Here is a 14,295-nt window from a genome sequence, read left to right as displayed (position 1 = left end):
AATCAGGGTAATGGTGGCCTCATGAAATGAGCTTAGGTACCTCCCCTTCTCTCGAATTTTTTGGAATAGTTTGAGAAGAATAGTTGTTAATTCTTCTTTGAATATTGGTAAAATACACCTGTGAAGCCATCTGATCCAAGATTTTTATTTGTTGGGGGCTTGTTGATTACTGATTTGATTTCATTAGTAGTAATCGGTCAGATTAGATTTTTCTGCTTCATCTTGATTCAGCATTGGAAGATTGTATGCTTCTAGGAATTTATCCATTTCTTCCAGATTGCCCAATTTGTTGGCATATAATTGCTTGTAGTATTTTCTTAAACTCTTTTGTATGTCTGTGGTATCAGTTGTCAGTTCTCCTCTTTCATTTCTTATTTTATTTATTTGGGTCCTCTCTCTTTTTTTCATTGATGAGTCTGATTGAAGGCCTATCAATTTTATCTTTTCAAAGAACCAGCTCTTGATATCATTGATCTTTTGTATTGTTTCTCTGACCTCTACTTTATTTCCACACTGATCTTTATTATTTCCTTCCTTCTATTCACTTTGGGCTCTGTTTGCTATTTTTTTTCCAGTTCCCTTATTTGTAAAGTTAGATTGCTTGAGATTTTTTCTTCTTTCTTGAGGTGGGCCTGCCTTGCTATGAATTTCCCTCTTAGGACTGCTTTCATTGTGTCCCATAGATTTTGGGTCACTGTGTTTTCATCTTCATTTATCTCAAGGTACCTTTCGATTTCTTTCTTGATCTTATTGTTAACCCATTCATTGTTTAGTAGCATATTACTCATCCTCCATGTGTTTGTGTGTTTTTCTGTTTTTGTTTTTTGTAATTGATTTCTAGTTTCATACCACTATGGTCCGAGACAATGCTTGATATGAGTTCAATTTTATTAAATTTATTTGTGGCCTAACATGTGGTCTATCTTGGAAAACGTTCCATGTGCACTTGAGAAGAACGTGTATTCTGCTGCTCTGGGGTGAAATGCTTTAAAAATATGAATTAAATCTATCTGATCTAGTGTCATTAAAAGCTGCTGTTTCTTTGTTGATTTTCTATCTGGAAGATCTGTCTGCTGGTGTTAATGGGGTGTTAACATACCCTACTATGATTGTGTTACTGTCGACCTCTCTCTTTATGTCAGTCAATACTTGTTTTAAATATTTAGGTGATCCTACGTTGGCTGCATAGGTATTTACTAGTGTTATGTCCTCTTGTTGGATTGATCTTTTTATCATCATGTAATGTCCTTGTCTCTTATTATAGTCTCTGTTTTAAAGTCTATTTTGTCTAATATAGATATTGCTACTCCAGATTTTTTCTCATTTCTATTTGTGTGAAATAATTTTTTCCATCCCTTTACTTTTAGTCTGTCTTTCACTGTGTCTTTCGATCTGAGGTTGGTTTCTTGTAGACAGCATATGTATGGGTCTTGTTATCTTATCCATTCAGCTACCCTATATCTTTTGATTGGAGAATTTAATCCATTCATATTTAAACTGACTGATAGGTGTGTAGTTATTGCCATTTTATTATTAATATTATTGATCTTTTGTTTGTTTGTTTTTCCCCCTTCTTCTTCTTCAAGCAGTCCTTTTAATATTTCTTGTAATACTGGCTTGATGGTGATGAATTCCTTTAGCTTTTTCTTTTCTGGGAAGCTCTTTATCGCTCCTTCAATTTTAAATGATAGCCTTTCTGGGTAGAGTAGTCTTGGTGGTAGGCCCTTGCTTTTCATCACTTTGAATATTTCCTTCTACTCCCTTCTCATCTGCAAGATTTCTGTTGAGAAATCAGCTGACAGTTTTATGGGAGCTCCCTTGTAGGTAACTAGTTGTCTTTCTCTTGCTGTTTCTAGGATTCTCTTTCTCATCAACTTTTGCCATTTTAATTATAATGTGTCTTGGTGTGGGCCTTTGGGACTCTCTGTACTTCCTGGGTTTGTGTGTCTATTTCCTTTACCAAGGAAGTTTTCAGTCACTATTTCTTTAAATAGGTTCACAATTCTTTGCTCTCCCTCTTTTCCTTCTGGTACTCCTATGATGTAAGTGTTATACACTTGATGTTGTCCCATAGGTCCCTGAAACTATCTTCATTTTTTTTTTTAATTCTTTTTTCCTTTTGTTGTTCTCATTTTGGGTGTTTTTTGCTAGTTTATCTTCTAAATCACTGATTCAGTCCTCTGCTCGATCTAATCTGCTGTTGATTCCTTTTAGTGCATTCTTCATTTCAGTTATTGTAGTCTTTATTTCCGACTGGTTCTTTTTTGTGGTTTCTGTGTCCTTCTTTATGCTTACTACCATTATCTCTCTGTTGAAGTTCTAAGTTCCTTTAGCATTCTTATAATCAGTGTTTTAAACTCTGTCTCTGGTACTTTGCTTGCTTCAATTTCATTTAGTTCTTTTTCTGGAGTTTTCTTTTGTTCTTTTATTAGGGATGTTTCTTTGTTTCCTCATTCTGGGTGCCTCTCTGTGTTTGTTTCTATGTATTAGGTAGATCTCCTATGTCTCCTAGTCTTTACTGGGTGGCCTTATGTAGTAGGTGTCCTGTGTGGTCCAGTGGTTCAGTCTCTCTGATCACCTATGCATGTGTTCCAGGAGCATCCCTTGTGTGTGTTGTGAGTATTCTCCTGTTGTAGATGAGTCTTAATTGCTTAAGTTGCATCAGTAGGTGGGAATGACTCTCAGAAAGACTGGCTGTAAAAATTGGCTATATCCACAGCATATGAGCTGCTGTGTGGGGGTTGACCCCTCAGAGGAGGATTTGCCTGTGTAGCTCTTGTGCCTGTTGTGTCTGCTGTTACCACCCTTTGGGTGTGCTGCTTATAGAGCTAATGGGGTACTGTTCTGGTATGGTCCTGGGCTGGCCTCTGGGTATGTTGTTTCTGGTGCCTCTTGGGAGGTGCTCCCTTGCAGGCCAATTTCAGCCTTGCCTGTGACTTGCCTGGGGCTACCTGGTAGGAACTACAAAGTTATATGCAATTGGTTGCTGCCGGTGTTGGAGCTGAAGTCATATGGGGGTGGCCTCACTGTGAACTGAGGATGGCTGCCACCAGTTTTGGGCCTGGAGCTGCTTAGAAAAAGACCCCAAAACCCCTAGGCCTGTTGACACCTGCCAGCTTCCCATAAGGCTCAATGGCTGAAAGAGCCTCCTTAGGTACACAGAACCAGCTGGTTGACCTGGTGTTGAGACTGCCCCCAGCAATACCACCCAAGTTGGGCAGGACTGGGTACCAGGGATTCATGGGGTATGGCTGGTGGTTTTCACAAAGTTATTATAGATCCAGTTCTTCTGCCAGTGCTGAGCCTGTGGCCACTCCCCAAATTGCCCTTAGAATACCATGGTCAGCTATCATTCACCACATGCCCACAGAATCCTAGAGCCACCCCGGAAAGGCTGCAGCACAAGCTGGGGCTGACCACCCACCACCGAAAGCTTCCCAGGCTGCCACAGGCCACCTGCCTATACAAGCCTCCAGCAGCTTGTGGGGTGGAGATTGGTCACTCAGCAGCCAAGAATGCCCTTGTGTATGCTAGCTGGGTGGAAAGGCGTCCCAGGGATTCATGGGGTATGGCCAGTGGTTTTCATAAAGTTAATGCATATTCAGTGCTGAGCCTGTGGCCACTCCACAAAACACCCTGAGAACACCACAGCCAGCCACCACTCACATGGGGCCCACAGATCCCCCAAGAGCTGCCCAAGAGGGGCTGCAGCACACTGTAAGGCTACCGCCCACTACTGAAAGTTTTCCAGGCCACTGCAGGCCATCCACTGCTAAGCATAGCATTTACCTCTGCCGCCATCTTGGACCTTCTCTGGCATCATTATCTTTTAAGCCCTTTCCTGAAATGTATAAAATGATGGCTGGAATTTGCTGTACAATAGCCCAGTGATGGTTGTGGGGAAAGGGAGAGCTATGGAGACACAAGTTGGTAGAAAGACAGATGAAACAAATTTGGCGAAACATTGATAATCATCATAATCAAGTAAATAGTTAATAGTGCTTTATTATTCTATTTCCTCTACGTTTGTGCATGTTTAAAATTTTTCATAATTAAAAGTTTTTTCTAAGGCATGTGCTTTGAAATGTTTTTTTAAGAATTGTGCTGATCTGTTTCCTCCATGACTAAAGAGCATAAATAACTTGATTACAACAGCCTAGGTTTCAGTTAAAACAGCAATTCCTGGACAGTGTGACTCCAGTGTGACTGGAGGAGTGACTGGATTTTAACTGGGTAGTAGCTAGAATTTTTTTTAATGTTGTACTGGCAATCTCATCCAAAAGTAGGGTAATAGCACTCAACTTACTAATTCTCTTGCCTAAGAAATCAGAAAAAAACAAAAAGCCACAGATGAAAAATGATGACTCTGAGACAGAACTGAAGCTATCATTGAAAGTCTCTTCCAAGGTTTACAATGGTATGATAGCTTTAATTCCCTTAGACCTACGTAATAGCATTTTATTTACTCATTCCCATTCCTAAGTAATCAGAAAACATCAACAATGAGACACAATAAAAGCTATCAGAAGTAAAGAGGGCAGCAGACCCTACCCCAGTCCAAACCCGCACCACTTTTGGAAAGTCCTTGAAGTATGGACCAGGACTGAGTTTTGTTTTCCAAAATATCCTTCCTAGGCCATTTGGTAATTTTTAGAACAAAGTACCATAAAAAATTATTTATCCTTGTTTTCTGGCATCCTGTGTTGACCTGCCTTCTAACCTCTAGGGGTCCCCATTTCCAACCCTCTGCCAGACCCTTGGACCTGATAGGATCTGGCCTCTTTAGTTCTAACCTTATGCACTCTGCAGCATACCAATTAGCTCTCATCCTCAGTCCCTTCCCATTGACGGTGGTCTTAAATGGTGGACCAATACCTGAACCAAAGCAAATTTTAGCAGCCTGTGAATAAGGAATTACATAGGTGATCTATTAGAAGGCAGCAGGGAAAGAACATGGGATTTGGAGTACTCGTAAGACAGACACACTTTCTAATCCTTGTGCTTAAGCAAGTTCCTCTCTGTGAATTCAGGTTTCCTCAGCTATATAATGAAACTAATATACCTAGACATATAGATGCTTTGAGAATTCAATAATGTGTAAGTGCTTACCATGGTGTCTGATACATAGCAGGTACTGTGTCCAATGTATCCTATTACATCGGACCAAGTGGTGGTGGGTGTGTTTTTACCAAAGGAGTTATAGCTTGCAAGCACTGTTGGCACTGTGTTGTTTTAAGAAGTTAAAAACTTTAGATTCTGGCTTAACTCTGACCATCTTTTTTTCGGGTCACAGTCCTCCCCACCTTGCAGTTCCCATAAAAGACAGTTTTTCCTTGTCAATTCACTGATGTTATTCTCCTTGAAATGTGCTGTATGGGGTTTGCCTCTGCTGCCATCACTATAACAGCTTGGCTACATGAGAGACAATAATGTGACCATAAAGCAATAAACTATTGGGATTTCTTTTTTCAAATAAACAGAAACTAACACAAAAGACAATACAAGTTTTAACAGATTAACTACCTTTTCTCCAATTTCTCTGTCCCTCAAAACACTTTTGGAACTTTCTTCCTAAAACTCACTTAAGAGACAATTCTTAAATCTCTCTTTCACATAATCTCATTATTTTATAGCCTCATCTTATAAGTTAAAACTGAGACCTAGTTTAAGTGCTTTCCTTTATATGCAAGGATGGCACTACATTTCATCATTATATATCTTGCTGTTGGTTTATATTTGAGATTGGGGGTGGGGGTGGTGATCAATCTCATTCTGTATATTGAGTTTGTTGTTGGATTTTTGTTCTTTGATGCTTGTTTGTCTGTAGACAAACAAAAAGGGGTCTCTTGATGGAGACTAGATTCACCTCACTCACTGATGTAACCGGTTCTGATGGAATTTTTGAAAATAGAAGGAAACAAATTTTAATGTTCTGATCTATTAGCATTATAACTAATGATTTATATGTCTGCGATTTTTATTCCTGAAGAACTCAATTAGAAATATAACTTAAACATAACTGCATTTTTCTTTCTAAATTACTGGTAGGGAAAACCAATATAAATATGCCCTATTAAAAGAATAGCTAAAAATGAAAATTCAGCTATTCCTCTACAACAGGATTAATCATAGCTTCTCTACAAACCAGCAAACTCTCATGTGCCATCTTAAATATAGTTGGATTTATATAAAACTTTAATAACACATCCGTTGGCAAAATAAGGTGTTGATGTATTAATGGGCAGGTTATCATGATGCTGTAACACTTTTTAATATCAAGATTCCATTGACTGCATTGTCTTCTCTGTTATAACTACAGTTCGTTTCTAAGCCAGTATGTGGGTTGTTTTTTTTGTTTGTTTTTGTTTTTTAACAGGACTTTATTGGGGAACAGTGTGTACTTCCAAGACTTTTTTTTTTTTCCAAGTCAAGTTGTTGTCCTTTCAGTCTTAGTTGTGGAGGGTGCAGCTCAACTCCAGATCCAGTTGCCATTGTTAGTTGCAGCGGGCGCAGCCCACCATACCTTGCGGGACTCGAGGAATTGATCTGGCAACCTTGTGGTTGAGAGCCCACTGGCCCATGTGGGAATCGAACCAGCAGCCTTCGAAGTTAGGAGCATGGAGCTCTAACCGCCTGAGCCACCGGGCCGGCCCCCAGTATGTGCTTTATTAGTCAGAAAATATGAATGTATAAGTGGAAAAAAATCTGACCAAAAGGATTATCAGGAAGGGCTGGCTCAACAGCACTGTAGCTTCACATAGCAGAACAGATTTGAACCTTAATCTTCTAATCTGCCTGAGTCATTCGATTTTGAGTTGCTTTGCATGCACTTTTAGATGATTTGAAGGTCATTCTGTATCTTGTGCTTCTTGTGTAATTTTCCTATCTGATTTACTATCTGCTCCACTGATGTTCACAACATTTGCGAAAATTGATTTATTTTTAACTCCCTGAAGTTGAAGAGATAAAACTATGACATATCTTCTCAAATTTTTCAGTGTTTTTAAATTTTACATATCAGTCTCTTCTAGGCTTTTCACAGAGACAACATTACTTATATCTTTTATTTAATGTAGCTGTTTTTTCAGCTCCCCTGTAGTGAGCAAATGAAATAAAATTGACAAAGAAAATTACATATAAGTTGTACACAGCCATTGACTTCACATATATTCTTAGCATTGAAATGACTTTCAAGACTAAACAAAATTATACTCAAAAGTTTTAAGGTACAAAGGTAACATAGAAGGTATAAAAAATAAAGGAAATTATGAAGATGCACCATCGTAAGATTTGAATACTAGAAAAGGAAATAAATCTGAATTGTAATAGTGACTCTCACTGACCTTGGACAAATCACTTCATTCAATGGCCATCTATTAGTTTCCCTCTTTAAAATATTTATACTAATACCCATGTGTCTGTATGTTACAAGAATTACCCAACTTATAAGTTGTAAAGCACTGAAGAAATTTAAACTCTGCCATGAAAATAATTGAGTGCATGCTATCATATAGACATGACATAAAACTGTGAACATTTACCTATCTTATTTTACTTACATTTTGATCACTGTCTGAGGACATATGACAGTACAGCTTCCTGAAACAAAAAACAGGATATCCATTTTTGAAATTCCTTCCTAAAAATATTATTGCTCTCCCCCTGAGGAATACATTAATCATACATGACTTGCTCTCTAGAAAATATAAATAAAAAATATGTCCTCTTTCATAATTGTTAGAGTAATATTTATAATTCCATTGGACAGTAACTAAGAAACATTTCCTTAGAGGTACATTTTACTTATAAACTCCTTGAAGGCAGAAACCATGTTTATATAATTTGTGTATTCCCAGAGCAACCAGGACAGGGCCCTGCACATAATCTGAGGCTCCATAAATATTTCTTAAGCTGTTCTCTGCTTAGAGCTGGGAATGGAAGATACGTAAGTCAATGTTCCTGCTCTCAAGGAATGACTCACACACTATTAAACTGTCTCAGATAACTGTTAACACAATGTGCTATAATAAAGGTATATACAATATACATGAGAGCACAGAAAAGGGAAAGATTGTCAAGAAATCTTTAAAGAAAAGGTGATATTTTAGTCTGAGGACATATAAGAACTCACCATACACAAAAGAAGTGAACAGGTAGAGAGAACAACACAAAGAAATGATACATATAAGGTTCAGTGAGTAGTCCAATGTGTAAATCACACAGCAGGTGGCAGGAAGTGGTGAAAGAAGAGATAGGAAACTGGGGCCAGTTTGTAAGGGTTTTGTGTTTTATACCAAAGAATTTGGATTTCATCCTCTAGACACACTTGTCTCCAAAGTGGGGTGCACTCACCCAAGAGCATACATATGCAAAATGATTCAGGGAAAAATCAGCACATCTATTTGTATTTATCTTTTCTCATCCTTTTTCATTTTGAGTGTTTGCTGAGTGCAGTATTATAGAGAGATAACAATGAGGTACATGTGGATGATATTTTAACAGGAGAAAGGAGAAACCTTTTTTCCAGCTTTATTGAGGTATTAATAACATGTCATGTGAGTTTAAGGTGCACATGATGATCTGATACACACATATATTAAAAATAATTACCACACTAAAGTTAAACATCTCCATCCCCTCACACAATTACCTCTTTGTGTGAGTGTGTAGTGATAATATTTAAGGTTTACTGTCTTAACAACTTTCAAGTATATAATAAAGTATTGTTAATTATAATCACCATGCTGTACATTAGATCCCCAGAACTCATTCATCTTATACCACATATCACATTTTCTTTATCCATTTATTTTTTGGTGGACATGTAGGTTGTTTCCATATCTTGGCTATTGTGAATAATGCTGCAATTAACATGGGTGTCCAGAAATCTCTTCAAGATAGTGTTTTCATTTCCTTCAGATATACACTCAGAAGTGTGATTGCTGGGTCATGCGGCAGTCCTATTTCTAATTTTTTAAGAAATCTCCATACTGTTTTCCAAAATAGCTGTACCAATTTGCATTCCCATCAACAGTGCACAAGGGTTTCCTTTTCTCCACATCCTCACCAACACTTGTTATTCCCTTGTTTTTTGATAATTGCTATTCTGACAAGTGTGAGACGATATCTCATTGAGGCTTTGATTCACAGTTCTCTGGTGATTAGTGATACTGAGCATCTTTTCATGTACCTTTTTGGCCTTTCGTATGTTCTTTGAAAAAATGTCTACTCAAGTCTTTTGCCCATTTTTAAATCAGATTGTTTGGTTTTTTTGCTATTGAGTTGTATGGGTTCCTTATATATTTAGAATACAAACACTTCATCAGATAGATGGTTTGCAAATATTTTCTCCCATTCTGTAGGTTGATTGTTTCTTTTGCTGTGTATAAGCTCTTTAGTTTGATGTAGCCCACTTATTTTTTGTTGCTTGTACTTTGGGTATCATATCCAAAAAAATCATTGCCATGATCAATGTCAAGGAGCTTTTTCCCTGTTTTCTTTTAGTAAGTTTACAGTCTGTCTTACATTTAAGTCTTTAATCCACTTTAAGTTAATTTTTGTGACTGGTGTGAGATAGGGATCCAGTTTCCTCTTCTAGTTCCCCAATACCACTTATTGAAGAGACTATCCTTGCCCCATTGAATATTCTTGGTGCCCTTGTCAAATATCAGCTGACCATATATGCATGGATTTACTTCTGGAGTCTCAATTCTCAATGGGTTCCACTGGTCTATGTGTCTATTCTTATGCCAGTACCACACTGTTTTGATTATTATAGCTTTGTAATAAAGTTTGAAATCAGGAATTGTGATGCTTGAAAAGAAAAAGTATTGCAAGGAGAATACAGGAGTAGAGAGAAAACTCAGACTTGAAGAAAATTTTCCTATTAATCATATCTTTTTAAAATACTTTAAAACTCCTTATTACATGAGGTCATTGTTTTAGTTGGGCTGATTTGTGTGGTACTTAGTGTTTTAGTGTTTCTCCTTTGCATAAATCTATTTTCTGAGCAAATATTTTGACTAATACTCTCTATAAGATACAAAGATATTATGAGACAAAAATGAGTAGTTGAATTTAATTGACAGAACTCTATGAGGAAAAGGTCTCCAAATGGTGAAATGTTTCTTAAAGAAAACAGTTAATAAATCCTAAAGATTCAAAATCACAAAATGAGAAAGAATTTAGAAATTAACTTAATCAACTCTCAGATGATTAACTGTCAAGTTGGCAAAAAACAAATTTAAACATTGAATAAAATACCTCAATAACCATTATATCTCAATAATCATTTTAATTGTGATTATAATTATTTTAGAGGAAAAGGTGGAATAAAGACAGGATTATTTTATAGTGTCACACTGTTCATCCAAAAATTCCTTTACCAGTTTTACTATTTCTAAATTTAGTGGTTCAAATATTCATCCCTCCATTCAATTTTTTACTCACTATATATATTCCTGTCTATTTGAAATTCTCACCTTAGTAGTCTCCTCAAGTCCAACATGATAAGGCACTGTGAAACATGTCAAGCACAGTGAAAGAGCCAATGTTAGGAATGGCTCAGCTTGCAAAGGTAAATAAGACTTGGTACCAGCTCCTAGAAAACCTACAGTCACAAAAAGGGGAACTACAACAGTTACACAGCCAACTACTAACTACACAAGTTCAGATAGAATGTGATATAGGTATAGTGGACATCAAAAGGGAGTTCCTAAGATGGGTAAGCTCATTTTGGAAAACAAACTTAACAATAAAAATTATAATAGTTAATGTTTATAGAGACTTACTGCCCATCATGTAGTGTGATTTACATGCATTATCTTATTTAATCCTTACAACAACTGTATGAGATTCTATTATCTATTTCTTTTTATCTATATCTATTTCTATTATTATCTTCATGTTACAGAGGAGGAAAACAGCTAGAATCTTTTGAACTAGGCACTAGCTCAGAAGACATTCTTTTCCCATCCAAAGACAGGAGGATTTGAGGGGAGAAATAAACCCTGTCCAATCTGGGAGCCCAAGAGCACTCGAAGTGTGGCTGGTTCTAATGAAGATATGTTGTAAGTGTAAAACACACACTAGGTTTCAAAGATTTAGTACTAAAAAAAGAATGTAACATATCTCATTAAGAGTTTTATATTGATTAGTTATTGAATTAATAAAATGTTTGATATGTTGGGTTAAATAATGTGTATTATAAAATTCATTTCACATCCTTGGAGTTATTTTTGTTTTTTAAATTTTTTATGTGATACTAGACAATGTTAAATTACATATGTGTCTTGCATTGTATTCCTATTGCACAATACTAGTTTAGAATGTTGGTAGAGGAAGGAATTGTCAACCAAAAAATAAATAACATCAACAACAATCTTCTATGGCTATGAGCAGTCAGGAAGTAAATGCCAGATATAAGGAAGAAAAAGGTGTCATCCTATACTTTTTTTTAAATCCTCTTGAGAAGACTATAAAATGAAACAAAAAACAAAAGTACCTCTTTTGAGAGGTACTTTTGGGCCTAGAATCAATGACAATGCAGTAGCAAGAAGTACATCAGCGCTCATCTTGGTTTCTAATATTATTCACTTTGAAGAAATGGCAGGAGCAGAGACTATATAGGATGAATATGGAACATCTTATTATACCATAAAGTAAGGTAGTGGTCAAAAAACACAACAGGGGCATGCAAAAGGGTCACAGGCGCTAACTGAAAGAGCTCCTAATTACCAGAGCTAGAACAATTTGGACAAGAAAACAAGTAACATAGTGTTGAATTATAACCCAAAGTATAAAATAAGTAACCATGAGCCCAAACCAATAGTAATAAATGAATGAATAAATAAATAATAAATAAATAAATGGGGGAAAACAGACAAAACTTTCATACAAAAGAATTCTGCCCCTCAAAGAGGTGGAGCATAACTCCCTATGCCTCAAGTAGAGGCTGCACGTACTGACTTCCTTCCAAAGAGAAAAGTATGGATAGGGAAGGGGAAAAAGAGCAACTTTACGGGGGGGAGAAACCTGACAAACACTATCGCAGACATGTGAACAAGTTTAATGTGACCAGTGATAATCACTTGTGATCAAAGTATATGGACTGCACATTGCCTTGCAGTTACATGAGAATGACACTTTACCTCTGTGGTTTTCTTCCCAAAGAACCAGAACCCCAGCCTTGTTATAAGAAAAACATCAAGCAAACCCAAACTGAGACTTTCTATAAAAGTTACCAGTACTCTACAAAATGGTCAAGGTCAGCAAAAATAAGGGATGTCTGAGAAACTGTCCCAGTCGAGAGTAGCCTAAGCAGACACAACGACTAAATGTAATGTGGTGTCCTAGATAGGATCCTAGGACAGAAAAAAAAAAATTAAGTGAAAACTAAAAAAACTGAATAAAGTATGAACTCCAGTTAATAACAATCTATCAATAGGCTAATTAGGTGTGACCCATGTATCATACTAATGTAAGATCTTAACCTCTGCTCAGACTAGGCAAAGGGTATGGAGAACTCTCTACACTATCTCTGTAAGTTTTCTGTAAACCTAAAACTTCTAAAATAAAAAGTGTATTTTTTTAAGAAAAGGACCTCCTCTGGTTTGAAATCTTTCGAATCTGTTGGAATCTTTATTCCCTGGTCCAAATCCTCTATAACTACCTATTCAAAGTGTGGTCATCTGTGAGTTTCTTGGTGACAGCAGCTCTGAGCTGTCACCTGGCTGATGACGCATGAGCGCAATACCTTACTAGAATGAGAGATTTTTTTTTTTCTTTTTAAGGAGGGCACAGCTCACAGTGGCCCATGCGGGGATTGAACCCGCAACCTTGGTGTTATCAGCACCATGCTCTAACCAACTGAGCTAACCAGCTGCCCCTACCCTGTGAGTTTCTTAGCAATTCAGAATCACAGGTCCATCCCAGATGTATCAGTCAGAGTTTCCAGAGAACCAGAACTGACAGGACGTGGGTGTGTAAAAATTATTATAAGGAAGTAGCTCATGTAATTATGAAGGCTGGCAAGTCCAAATCTGCAATGTGGGCAAGCAGCCTGGAAACTCCGGAAAGCCCGTGGTGAAGATGAAGTCTGAAAGCATTCTTCTAGAGAATACCCCCTTGCTCAGGGAGTTGGCCTTTCAGTTCTATTCAAGACTTTGATTGAATAAGATCTACCCACATCATGGTGAGCAAACTGCTTTACCCAGAATTCACCAACTTAAATGGTAACCTCATCCAAAAACACCCTCCAAATTGACATAAAATTGTCACATCAGACCTGATAAATCTGAACCTGCATTTTAAAAGGATCTGCCAGGTAATTTCATGCATATTCAAGTTGAGTGGCATTGCTTTACAAGCTCCTAAAAAAAGATGGAATCCACCCCCTTAGAGAATTTAAAATCTACATGGGGTATTTCAGTAAAACTCAGAAACAAGGCTTGATTTGTTGTTTTAACTCGATAACTTTCCTAGCATTTACTGATCACAAGGTTAGGGATAACTTCAGAAATCCCCACCCTCCTTACAGGGCAAGGTTGACCCTCCCATTTGTTCCCACATGGACTTCACCAATCCTCAGACTTGGTTTATTGAATTATTGTCTTGTGACTCTTCTCTGACTACAATGAAGTCCCCAAGGACATCTACCACATATTTTTCCTTTAATCTCCAGATCTTTATTACCCACAGTAACTGATAAACTGAAACTTGTGGTCAGAACAGAGGCCCAAGATTTATCCCATTTCCACCTCCACCTGCCCCCCAAGGCAGGCTGGTCCATTTCCCTAGTTCCTCTTTCTCAGTCAGCAAAGACCAGGATAAGCTGTTTCGAACATTAAACCTGTGGAGACATCAACATACATAGATGAAAGGAACTATAGGTTGTATCATATGAAACTGCCAGTATTGGGTTATTTCGACCTAGAAAATTGGCAATTTGTTAGGACTCAACAATATTTCTACTTACTGTTTTTCTTTCTCAAAAGCTATTTTAGGGACAATATGCTGTCACAGGTTAATAATATCAGAGTTGCTAATATTCATGGCAATTTACTACTGATAACTGAACATCAAATACACACCATCCACTTCCCAAGTCTGATCCAAACCCTTCAATTAATCATGCATGATTCAATTTCCCATGCGTGGCCTCCAAGTTCCCCCTCATCAGTGATCCCAGAGGCACTCTTATGCTTTACAAGTGCACTTAAGAGGTCGGTGCATTGTTGTAATACAGGGACCCAGCCCTGCTCCCCGCATAAGAACACAGGATATGGTGAGGCCAAA

At 37.4% G+C, this 14,295-nt stretch overlaps 1 protein-coding gene and 1 non-coding gene across 2 annotated transcripts in view; both read right to left on the bottom strand.

Moving 5' to 3' along the window:
* CD109 (CD109 molecule) overlaps positions 1 to 14,295 on the bottom strand; it is a 207,649-nt gene that overhangs the window by 131,979 nt on the left and 61,375 nt on the right. The window contains exon 2 of the mRNA XM_019749315.2: positions 7,560 to 7,599. The gene's annotated coding sequence lies outside the window, so the exon portion shown is untranslated. The remainder of the gene's footprint in view (positions 1 to 7,559; positions 7,600 to 14,295) is intronic.
* TRNAI-GAU (transfer RNA isoleucine (anticodon GAU)) lies at positions 12,809 to 12,882 on the bottom strand. The gene has a single exon. It is a non-coding gene; the product is annotated as a tRNA-Ile (tRNA).

Source organism: Rhinolophus sinicus, linkage group LG05 (genome assembly GCF_036562045.2).
Source record: "Rhinolophus sinicus isolate RSC01 linkage group LG05, ASM3656204v1, whole genome shotgun sequence".
Taxonomy (NCBI): Eukaryota; Metazoa; Chordata; class Mammalia; order Chiroptera; family Rhinolophidae; genus Rhinolophus; species Rhinolophus sinicus.
The sequence above is the reverse complement of the archived record's forward strand: the minus strand, read 5'-3'. Positions and strand labels throughout refer to the sequence as shown.